Here is a 12,232-nt window from a genome sequence, read left to right as displayed (position 1 = left end):
TCAACGGGTAGTGATCAATGGCTCCATGTCTAGTTGGCAGCCGGTATCAAGTGGAGTGCCCCAAGGGTCGGTCCTGGGGCTGGTTTTGTTCAATATCTTCATAAATGATCTGGAGGATGGTGTGGATTGCACTCTCAGCAAATTTGCGGATGATACTAAACTAGGAGGAGTGGTAGATACGGTGGCAGGTAGGGATAGGATACAGAGGGACGTAGACAAATTGGAGGATTGGGCCAAAAGAAATCTGATGAGGTTCAACAAGGATAAGTGCAGGGTCCTGCACTTAGGACGGAAGAATCCAATGCACCGCTACAGACTAGGGACCGAATGGCTAGGCAGCAGTTCTGCAGAAAAGGACCTAGGGGTGACAGTGGACGAGAAGCTGGATATGAGTCAACAGTGTGCCCTTGTTGCCAAGAAGGCCAATGGCATTTTGGGATGTATAAGTAGGGGCATAGCCAGCAGATCGAGGGACATGATCATACCCCTCTATTCGACATTGGTGAGGCTTCATCTGGAGTACTGTGTCCAGTTTTGGGCCCCACACTACAAGAAGGATGTGGATAAATTGGAGAGAGTCCAACGAAGGGCAACAAAAATGATTAGGGGTCTGGAACACATGACTTATGAGGAGAGACTGAGGGAACTGGGATTGTTTAGTCTGCAGAAGAGAAGAATGAGGGGGGATTTGATAGCTGCTTTCAACTACCTGAGAGGTGGTTCCAAAGAATCATAGAATCATAGAATCATAGAATATCAGGGTTGGAAGGGACCTCAGGAGGTCATCTAGTCCAACCCCCTGCTCAAAGCAGGACCAATCCCCAATTAAATCATCCCAGCCAGGGCTTTGTCAAGCCTGACCTTAAAAACTTCTAAGGAAGGAGATTCTACCACCTCCCTAGGTAACGCATTCCAGTGTTTCACCACCCTCCTAGTGAAAAAGTTTTTCCTAATATCCAACCTAAACCTCCCCCACTGCAACTTGAGACCATTACTCCTTGTCCTGTCATCTTCTACCACTGAGAATAGTCTAGAACCATCCTCTTTGGAAGTGGGGTAGTGGTAGGGGTCCCCCCTAGAATTGCATGCAGTTCATCATAGAGGAGGATCATAGAGGATGGTTCGAGACTATTCTCAGTGGTAGAAGATGACAGGACAAGGAGTAATGGTCTCAAGTTGCAGTGGGGGAGGTTTAGGTTGGATATTAGGAAAAACTTTTTCATTAGGAGGGTGGTGAAACACTGGAATGCGTTACCTAGGGAGGTGGTAGAATCTCCTTCCTTAGAAGTTTTTAAGGTCAGGCTTGACAAAGCCCTGGCTGGGATGATTTAATTGGGGATTGGTCCTGTTTTGAGCAGGGGGTTGGACTAGATGACCTCCTGAGGTCCCTTCCAACCCTGATATTCTATGATTCTATGATTCTATGTCCCTGGAGGATTCCCGCTCCATCTCCAGACACATTAACAGACTTTTCCAGTAGCTGTACTGGCCGCAAATACATCCCAATTCTTCAGGGCAAATCAAACATTAAACGCTATTGCTTTTAAACCCTGTACTGTAGTTACAAATGTGTACTCACCAGAGCTGGCTTCTCTGGCTTCAGGGTCAGGGATCTCGCCTTGGGTGGGTATTGGCTTCAGGGTGATGAAAAGGTCCTGGCTGCCAGGGGTAACGGATTCACCGCTTGCCTGCTGCACATTCTCCTCCTCCTCATCCACAAAATCCTCCTTCCTGTTGCATGAGACTCCCCCCTTGCAGGTGTCCATGGATAGCGGTGGGGTAGTGGTAGGGGTCCCCCCTAGACTTGCATGCAGTTCATCATAGAGGCAGCATGTATGGGACTCTGACCTGGAGCAACCGTTTGCCTCCTTTGTCTTTTGGTAGGTTTGCCTGAGGTCCTTGACTTTCACGCAGCACTGCTGTGTGTCCCTGTTGTAGCCTCTCTCCACCCTGCCTTGTGCAATTTTGGCATATATATTAGCATTTCTTCTTTTCAATCAGAGTTCAGCCTGCACAGATTCTTCTCCCCATACAGCAATCAGATCCGGTGTCTCCCTTTCAGTCCATGCTGGAGCTTGTTTGCGATTCTGGGGGGGGACTGCATGGTCACCTGTGCTGCTGAGCTGCCACGCTGACCAAACAGGAAATGAAATTCAAAATTTCCCAGGGCTTTTCCTGTGTACCTGGCTAGTGCATCTGAGTTGAAAGTGGTGTCCAGAGCGGTCACATTGGAGCACTCTGGGATAGCTCCTGGAGGGCAATACCATCGAATTGCGTCTGCATTACCCCAAATTTGACCAGCAAAGTCGATTTTAGCACTACTCTCCTCCCTGGGGAGGAGTACAGAAGTCGATTTTAAGAGTCCTTTAGGTCGACAGAATGGGGTTGGTTGTGTAGACACACTCATTTTAAAATTGACCTAACGCGGCTAAATTTGACCTCACCCTGTAGTGTAGACCAGGGCACAGAAATCTAACACATTTGTTCTTTCACTTAAGCATACAAAGCACAAGAGAGAGTACAGATCATTTAGAAGACAAACATACTTCCTCACTGCAATGCCCCATACTAGTTCATTCTTTCCTTGGGACTACCTGGGATCAGGAAAACAGGCAGAGCTTCCTGCCTCATTCAGCCCCTAAATGTTGGGTTGCTTCTCTCTCCTCCACAGCTGGAGACAAAAAGTTGGATTAAAAAAGGATCTAGGTGCCTAATTACCACTTTAGGTGCCTAAATCCCAGAACCCACTGGGATTCACAAAGCCCCTACTCAGCTGTCCTCAACCCGGTAGGCACCTAAACTTGCTTAGCACCTAAATTTTTGCAGTAAAAATTCTTTAGGTGGCTATGTTTCTGCCTCTGGACATGCACGCTGCAGCCATATACAGATGCCTAAGCCCCAGAGCTATGCTTGAAACAGAGAAAGACTGGCCTTCCTCCACCTAACTTGCCTAAGGGGCTCAATCTGGTAAATGTGCTCAGACCTCGCCTACTGGATCAAGCCCCTCTAGGCAAGCTTGTAAAAAGTGATCAGAGGAGAAGGCAGAGGATCACCCTCATAACTTTTAGTCCCATGGTCAGAGTACTCACCTGGGATGTGGGAGAACCATTTCAAGACCCTTGTCCTCCTGAGTGGGGAAGGGATTTTAACACAAATTTTCCATGCTTCAGGTGAGTCCTCTAACCCCTGGGATATAGAATATTCTGATATGGGGGTTTCCAAGTGAGTGGTCTAACTACCAGGCTATAGAGTTTGTTTGCTCTCACTGACCCAATGTCTTTTGGATGGTTGATCATCGAAGTTTAACTATTCCCTATTGTTCTTATTTTGCCACCAGCCTTTGGTGTTTTAGCCCAATTTAGAGGCTAACAGGGAATAGAGAAGGCAAAGATCTGCACATTCAAAGCGGCATTTATAGTCTGAAACAGATACATACAAAGAACCCCCAGTATCAAACACAGTTCCTAAACTGCACAGACAGATTCACAAGTTGTCACATCATTAAAGTAATAAGAATGGACAGTAAAAGAGAAAGTAAGAGAGAAAAGAAAAGAGAAAGTAAGTTCAACTGATTGTACATTAATGCCACTTGTAGACTACGGTGCACTGGTCACAAGAACAACAATTATGTGCCTGCTTTCTACAAGCCATAGACTTCTATAGACTGGCTTCTTTTCTACAAATCTTCTGTTCCATCCCTGCATGATGTTAGAAACACCCAAAGTATATTGGAACCGAAAAGGAGATAGACAGGTAGGATGGAGACAGAATGATGAAGGAAGCAAGGACACAAAAGGGTGAATGGGATTTAAAATTTTTACAGACCCCCAAACCTCCCACTCAGTCCCAGGCCCCACTCCCACTCCCACTCCACCCCTTCCGCTTAGGCCCCACCCCACCTCCTCCCACCCCGCTCACTCCATACCCGCGCCCTCTGTCACTCACTCTCCCCCACCCTCATTCACTTTCACCAGGCTGGGGCAGGGGGTTGGGGTGCAGGAGGGGGTGAGGGGTGCAGACTCCAGGAGGGAGTTTGAGTGCAGGATGCTGGCTGTGGGCTAGGGCAGGAGGCTGGGGTGCGGAAGGGGGTGAGGAGTGCGGGCTCTGGCTGAGTGGCACTTACATCAGGTGGCTCTTGAAAGCGATTGGCACATCTCTCTGGCAGCGGCTCCTAGGCGGGGGTGAGGGCAGGGGCGGGGGCAGGGCATCTTCTCGCACTGCCCCTGCCTGCAGGCACCACCCCCACATCTCCCATTGACCACAGTTTCCGGGCAATGGGAGTTGCAGGGGCAGTGCATGGAGACCCTCTGTCCCCTCCCTCGTAGCTTCAGGGACATGCCAGACACTTCCAGGAGTGGCGTGGAGCCAGGGCAGGGAGCCTGCCTTAGCCACACTGTGCTACTGGACTTTTAGTGTCTAAAATCTCCCAGTTTGGCTTCAGTAGCCTCTGGGAGATAGAGGGAGGGGGAAGAGTTTAGGGAAGGAGGTGAAGGAGTTCATCAGCAGGGCCTGCGGACCCCCTGGAGTATCCTCAGGGACCCCCAGGGGTCTGCGGACCCTAGTTTGAGAAACGCTCGTCTGATACAAGTAATAAAATGCAATGGAGGTATCGAGCTAGTAGAAGAGAGGAGGGATGAGGGAGAAAAGAGTTGAACAGCAATGATCAAACCACAAGACTTTAACTCAGGGATTCATGAGCTTTCTCCACCTCAACACACATGAAACACACCTTCCCCCTCTAAACAGCACTAATGTAAAACAAAAGAAAGGAAATAATTAGAGGAAAGGGTTGCGTTTACAGAAGTGGGCTATGCAATGTCAAATCCTAGGTTCAAAATTATTGAAGCTTATGGAGCAATTCTAGTTATTTGCATTTGGAATGAGAGGATTTTGACTTAGTTGGGGATTGCTCCTGCTTTGAGCAAGGGGTTGGACTAAATGACCTTCTGAGGTCCCTTCCAACCCTGATATTCTATGATTCAGGAAATGATGCAAAGCAACATCCATTACTTGTGACTTTTTAAATTCTGTTTCCATGACTTTTGCCTTTTCCACTACAGGCACAACTGAACTTCTGCCACACTCAAGATCATAGACCTAGGATATTTTATCAAACATTTAAATTGTGACTACAGTTTTCCTCTCATCCATTCTCCTTATTGTTCCTTTGAAGAACAGAATTAGAGTAATCCAGCATGATTGGGGGGTTTGGTTTTGTTTTGCAAAGCCATGCTGACATTCACTCAGTAAGCTAGGTACAGTATAATATCCCTGATAACAATTTCTAGGAAAATTATGGACCAGAGGCATCCTGGGAACGTATCAAATATGACAGTTCTACTGTGGCTGTATCCACGAATAATACATGCATTCTTTCTCAGTAGATATGAATCTAGTTCTGATTTGAAAATGGTGATTGCAGCCACTGTAATGCAGCCTTTAATCATTTAACAATTCTATAAGCTCGCCACTCTTTATGGGATAATTTTATACCTAAATTATTTTTTCAGTCTTGTTTATTTTGAGCTCCTGTCCTCTAGTTCTGTGATTTAACATTAATTCAAAGATGTTATTTATAGTATATCTACTTTCAATATCTCCTTTAGCATCTTCAAATGTAAGAGGTTTTCTTTTCTCCAGAGAGTACACAAATAGTTCTTTTATTCAGGCTTTCTGCTTAAGTTAAACCATATAGCATTCCTGTTTCTTTCCTCTTCAGTGGCTTTTCTATAGTACTCTGCTCAAAAGTCAGCACAAAATCTTAGCGGGTATAACCTGTTCCATAGAGTGCTAGAATAATTTCCTCTAACTATTGTTCTATGCCCTTCCTCCTATAACACAGTGCTTTTTTTCCTCTTTTGACCATAGACATATGCTGTGATTATAGTTGTCTGCACCTCTTCAGGATCCTAATCCTGCTCTGAGTTCTGCAGGATTAGTTCTAGGGCTTGTCTACACTACACATTTTTGTCGACAAAAGTCAGGTTTTGTCTACAAAACAGTGGAGGTGTACACATTGCAATGCTCCTTCTGCCAACAAAACTCTTCTGCTTTGCTGACAAAATGAAACCACCTCGATGAGAGGCATAGAGCTTTTTGCAGCAAAGTTATATTGACAAAGTGTCAGTGTAGACACTGTGCGTGGTTATGTCTTCGTATCACCATGGCCTGATGAAATACATCCTAGAATACTCAAGGAAGTGACTGAGGAGATATCTGAGCCATTAGTGATTATCTTCTAAAAGTCATGGAAGACAGGAGAGATTCCAGCAGACTGGAAAAGGGCAAATATAGTGCTAATCTGTAAAGTATAGTGCCAATCTGTAAAAAGGTAAATAAGGACAACCTGGGAAATTACAGACTAGTCATCTTAACTTCAGTACCCAGAAAGATAATGGAGCAAATAATTAAGCAATCAGTTTGCAAACACCTAGAAGATAATAAGGTGATAAGTAAGTCAGCATGGATTTGTTAAGAACAAATCATGTCAAACCAACCTAGTAGCTTTCTTTGACAGGGTAACAAGCATTGTGGATGGGAGGAAGTGGTAGATGTGGTATACCTTGACTTTAGAAATGCTTTTGATACTGTCTCGCATGACCTTCTCATAAACAAACTAGGGAAATACAACCTAGATGGAGCTAAGGTGGGTGCATAACTGGTTGGAAAATCATTCCCAGAGAGTAGTTATCAGTGGTTCACAGTCAAGCTGGAAGGGCATAACGAGTGGAGTCCCGCAGGGATCAATTTTGGGTCCGGTTCTGTTCAATATCATCATCAATGATTTGGATAATGACATAGAGAGTACACTTATAATGTTTTTGGATGATACCAAGCTGGGAGGGGTTGCAAGTGCTTTGGAGGATAGGATTAGAATTCAAAATGATCTTCACAAACTGGAGAAATGGTCTGAAGTAAATAGGATGAAATTCAATAAGGACAAATGCAAAGTACTCATAAGAACAGCCATACTGGATCAGACCAAAGGTCCATCTAGCCCAATATCCTATCTTCTGACAGTGGCCAATACCAGGTGCGTCAGAGGGAATGAACAGAACAGGTAATCATCAAGTGATCCATCCCCTGTCGCTCATTCCCAGCTTCTGGCAAACAGAGGGTAGGGACACCATCCCTGCCCATCCTGGCTAATAGCCATTGATGCATCTATCCTCCATGAATTTATCTAGTTCTTTTTTGAGCGCTGTTATAGTCTTGGCCTTCACAACATCCTCTGGCAAGGATTTCCACAGATTGACTGTGCGTTGTGTAAAGAAATACTTCCTTTTGTTTGTTTGTTTGTATGTTTGAAACCTGCTGCCTATTAATTTCATTTGTTTGAAACCTGCTGCCTCTTAATTTCATTTAGTGACCCCTAGTTCTTGTGTTGTGAGAAGGAGTAAATAACACTTCCTTATTTACTTTCTCCATATCAGTCATGATTTTATAGTACTCTATTATATCCCCCCTTAGTTGTCTCTTTTCAAAGCTGAACAGTCCCAACCTTGTTAATCTTTCCTCATACGGAATGTTTTTCTGATGTCCACTTAGGATGGAACAATCTGTTGCACACATATAAAATGGGAAACGACTGCCTAGAAAGGAGTACTGTGGAAAGGGATCTGGGGGTCATAGTGGATCACAAGCTAAATATGAATCAATAGTACAACACTCTTGTTAAAAAAAAACAAACATCCATCATTCTGGGATGTATTGACAGGAGTGTTGTAAGCAAGACACAAGAAGTAATTCTTCTGCTCTACTCCACATGGATTAGGCCTCAGCTGGAGTATTGTTTCCAGTTCTGGGTGCCACATTTCAGGAAAGATGTGGACAAATTGGAGAAAGTCCAGAAAAGAGCAACAAAAATTATTAAAGTTCTAGAAAACATGACCTCTAAGGGAAGATTGGAAAAATTGGGTTTGTTTAGTCTGGATAAGACAAGACTGAGTGGGGATATGATAACACTTTTCAAATACATAAAAGGTTGTTACAAGGAGGAGACAGGGAAAATGTTCTCGTTAACCTCTGAGGATAGGACAAGAAGCAGGTGGCTTAAATTGCAGTAAGGGCAGTTTGGGTTGGACATTAGAAAAAACTTACAGTCAGGAAGCACTGGAATAAATTGACTAGAGAGGTTTCATTGGAGATTTTTAAAAGCAGGTTAGGGATGGTCTTGTTAACACTTAGTCCTGCCATGAGTGCAGATGACTGGACTAGATGACCTCTTGAGGTCCCTTCCAGTCCCAGGATTCTATAGGAAAGAGTTCAATAATCCAGGCATACATTTCTGTAATGTTTAGAGTGAAATTGTGGGCCCATTGAATCAATGGGAGTTTTACTAATAACTTCACTGGGGCCAGGGTTTCAGTCATAATATTTTTTCCCTTTAGGTATGATCCTTTATTTGTACCTAGCTTCTTCTCATCTACCTCCCTTTCTCCTGAGAGAGCAGCCACTCAGAGCAGTCACATCAGCCACACCATCAGGGACTCATTCACCTGCACATCTACTAATGTGATATATGCCATCATCTGCCAGCAATGCCCCTCTGCCATATACATTGACCAAACCGGACAGCCTCTACATAAAAGAATAAATGGACACAAATCAGACATCAGGAATGGTAACATACAAAAACCAGTAGAACACTTCAATCTTCCTGGACATTCTATAACAGATTTTAAAGTAGCCATACTTGAACAAAAAAAAATTCAGAAACAGACTTCAAAGAGAAACAGCAGAACTAAAATTCATTTGCAAATTTAACACCATTAATTTGGGCTCGGATGGGGACAGAGAGTGGCTGGCTCACTACAAAAGCAACTTTGCCTCTCCTGGACTTGACACCTACTCATCAATTATTGGGAGTGGACCACATCCACCCTGATCGAATTAGCCCTGTCAACACTGATTCTCCACTTGTGAGGTAACTCACTTCTTTTCATGTGTCAGTATAATAATGCCTGCATCTGTAATTTTCATTCCATGCATCTGAAGAAGTGGGGTTTTTACCCATGAAAGCTTATGCCCAAATAAATCTGTTAGTCTTTAAGGTGCCACCGGACTCCTTGTTTTCTTTTAGCAGCTTGTCATAGATGACCACATTGCTTTCAAAATGGGCTAGAAACAGCATTCTGGAAACCTTTCAAGAGAGGATTAAAAGCAGTTTCTCTCCCTCCAGACTGTTGCCTTTCTCCCTTTACACTCCCCCCCCCCCCGCCATCTTTACACTTCAACAGTAATGTATGTATTCTTGCACATATTTTCACTTGGAAATACCTCTGAAAAGAATCACAGATAAACATTTTCTGACTCAGGTCTTCTAATTGAACTTAAATCAAAAAATGGCCCACGCCTGAGGGAAGCTATAGTAAACTCCAGAAGCAAAAAATGCAGATGCAATGCTTCTCTCAATGCCTCTCAAGTTTGATCCAGCATGCATCCTGCAAGGTGACTACTTTACACATCTAGCATGCGATTTACAAAAAGCACCTAAGTGACATTCAGTGGGACTCACATTCCTAAGTCACTCAGGCACTTTTGAAAATTCTACCCCTATTTAACTTTTGGGAAAGTTGAATCAAGGTCTTATTAAAACTTCTTGTTTCAGCTCATCTAAAAGAAAAAAGCTGAAAAAGCCCAAGGGAAAAATCTGATTTTTCAGTACAGTAAATACCTGGACAGATATATAGTCTGTCTTCCTGAACAGGCATAGTCATAGGAGAAGTAATTAAAACATACAAGTCACCAAAACTTTCGATCACCACATAGCTTTGGGCTGATGGTGTCCAAACCAATTGCTATAAATTCCGACTGTACATTTCTGGGTACAAGGGTTTTTTTAATTAATACTTATTATAGCATTCTCTATACTAAAGTCTTCAATGGATTTTTAAGTATATTTTAAAAGCTCAAAACTATTTTGTTTAGTTTATCACATCTAACAAAGCAAATAGAACCATTTATTCCTGGCTCCAAATAATTGAGTTTTATTAACCTGTAAAAACTACATCCAAGAGAAAAATTCCAGGATGTTCGCTCAGAAAACCCAGCTCACCTCTAGCATTTTCCATGCAGTTTCTATTCAGAGCAAGGCATCCACATATGGAAATAAATTAAAAAGGTGTGATGGGCAAAAACAGATTTTTTAATGTTGTAGCTACAACTTAATTAAATCAAAGTCACCAATGAGGGCCTTAACCAGAAAAATATAAACATGAAATTTGTGATTCATAACAATTTAATAAATGATTCATGGCAGTAGACAAGTAAGCAAAATCAGTAGTTTCCCCCTCTACATAATTCTAGTTTAGCTGTTTGTACTCCACTGACATTACATCTGATGCTAATTATGATACTTTTAAATATTTTTCCCTGTATATAAACATATCTGCCTCATTAGTATATTATAGAGACAAGGTGAGTGAGGTAATATCTTTTATTAGACCAAGTTCTTTTCAGAGAGACCGACTCAAAAAGCTTGTCTCTCTCACCAACAGAAGTTGGTCCAATAAAAAGTATTTACCTCAGCTACCTTGTCTCTCTAATATCCTGGGACTGACATGGCTACAACATCATCATTAGTATATCACTTTCCCAAACTGATGTTTAAGAAGCATAATTGAGATATGCACCTACCTAGAATGTGTCACATATATAACCATTGTCCTAAACATCCCAATACCAAATCAGTCTTTAAAAGACAAACAAAAAATAAATTATTTGCTAGCAACACAATAATGTGACAGATAGCTTCTTATTCTCTGACATGCTAAAGTTGATTGCTATATGCCTTTCCCCCAGTTGGCTATAGAGTCTGTGGACATGTGTCATAAGGGCATGGCTGCTCCTCATAGCACCCTGCTGGCCAAGCATGGCACTGCCAGCACTCCCTGCCTCAGTATCTCTCCCAAAGATGAATCTCCTCAACTCTCCACACACAAGTCTGTGCTGCAGATGTGGCTTTGCCCTCCAGCCAAGCAATAAACAAATTTAAGACTTCCAGGGCAACAAAAGTCCAACTAAAGAGTCCTAAGCAAGGAAAAAGATTCCTCTGCACTTTGGGACTTTACTTCACCTTGCTCTATAAGCCCTGTTCCGAGCCCCTGGTGGGTTACCTTTGTTAGTCTTTCCCCTCCTCTGGTATAAAGTACTTGGCCCCCAGGCTGCTTCCCCCAGTGTACCATTCTCAGCCCCTTTCTGGGCTCGGTGCCTTTTGCCTTCCCTGCTCTGGTATAGAGCCCTCCATTCCCTGGGCTACTCAACCTACAACAGATCCAAGCTCAGGGTCTTCCACCAGAACCAGCCTACCTACTTACTCCCTGTAATTCCCTCCGCCAGACTTAGCTCTCTCAGTCCTTTATAAGGCCCAGATATCCATTAAATTATCACCTGACCCACCTTAGTCAGGCAAGAAGCAGCTCATTAATTATGGCACAGGTGTGGCTGGCACTATCTGCCCTTAATATGACCAGTCACCCTCTGACATCATGCCATTAGTCATGCATTTATGAAAGTTGGTCTGAGATGCGGTTCAAACTCTTCTCTGGTTTCAGTGGAAGTTCATCATTCTTAAGGAAATCACAGTGGTCTGTGCTGCTCTGTAACAAAAGCAAATAGAAAACAAGATTAATTGGGGAAGTGGAGACAAAAAAAGGACACAACCCCTTCAACTCACCTCAGGTCACAGAATAAAATGAGTGGCAGGTTTCAGAGTGGTAGCCGTGTTAGTCTGTATCAACAAAAAGAACGAGGAGTACTTGTGGCACCTTAGAGACTAACAAATTTATTTGGGCATAAGCTTTCATGGGCTAAAACCCACTTCATTGGATGCACGGAGTGGAAAATATAGTAGGAAGATATATATACACAGAGAACATGAAAAAATGGGTGTTGCCATACCAACTATAACGAGACTAATCAATTATGGTGGGCTATTATCAGCAGGAGGAAAAACCTACAAAATCACTACAAACGTCCTCTCATCATTCTCTATAAATATCTATTCTCGTGGCATCTGCCTTTAGCCACTGCTTCTGTTGCAACTCTGCTCTCCTGCAGATTCCATACCACAGCAAGCATGGAGCCCACTCAGATCACCGCAGCACTAATGAGCATTGTAAACACCTTGTGCATTATCCTGCAGTATGTGCAGAACCAGAACCTGCAAAAGCAGGCGAGCAGGCAACGGCAGTGAGGTGACGAGTGTGTGATGAGGACATGGACACAGATT

Source organism: Natator depressus, chromosome 2, assembly GCF_965152275.1.
Source record: "Natator depressus isolate rNatDep1 chromosome 2, rNatDep2.hap1, whole genome shotgun sequence".
In the NCBI taxonomy this organism is placed as follows: domain Eukaryota; kingdom Metazoa; phylum Chordata; order Testudines; family Cheloniidae; genus Natator; species Natator depressus.
The sequence above is the reverse complement of the archived record's forward strand: the minus strand, read 5'-3'. Positions refer to the sequence as shown.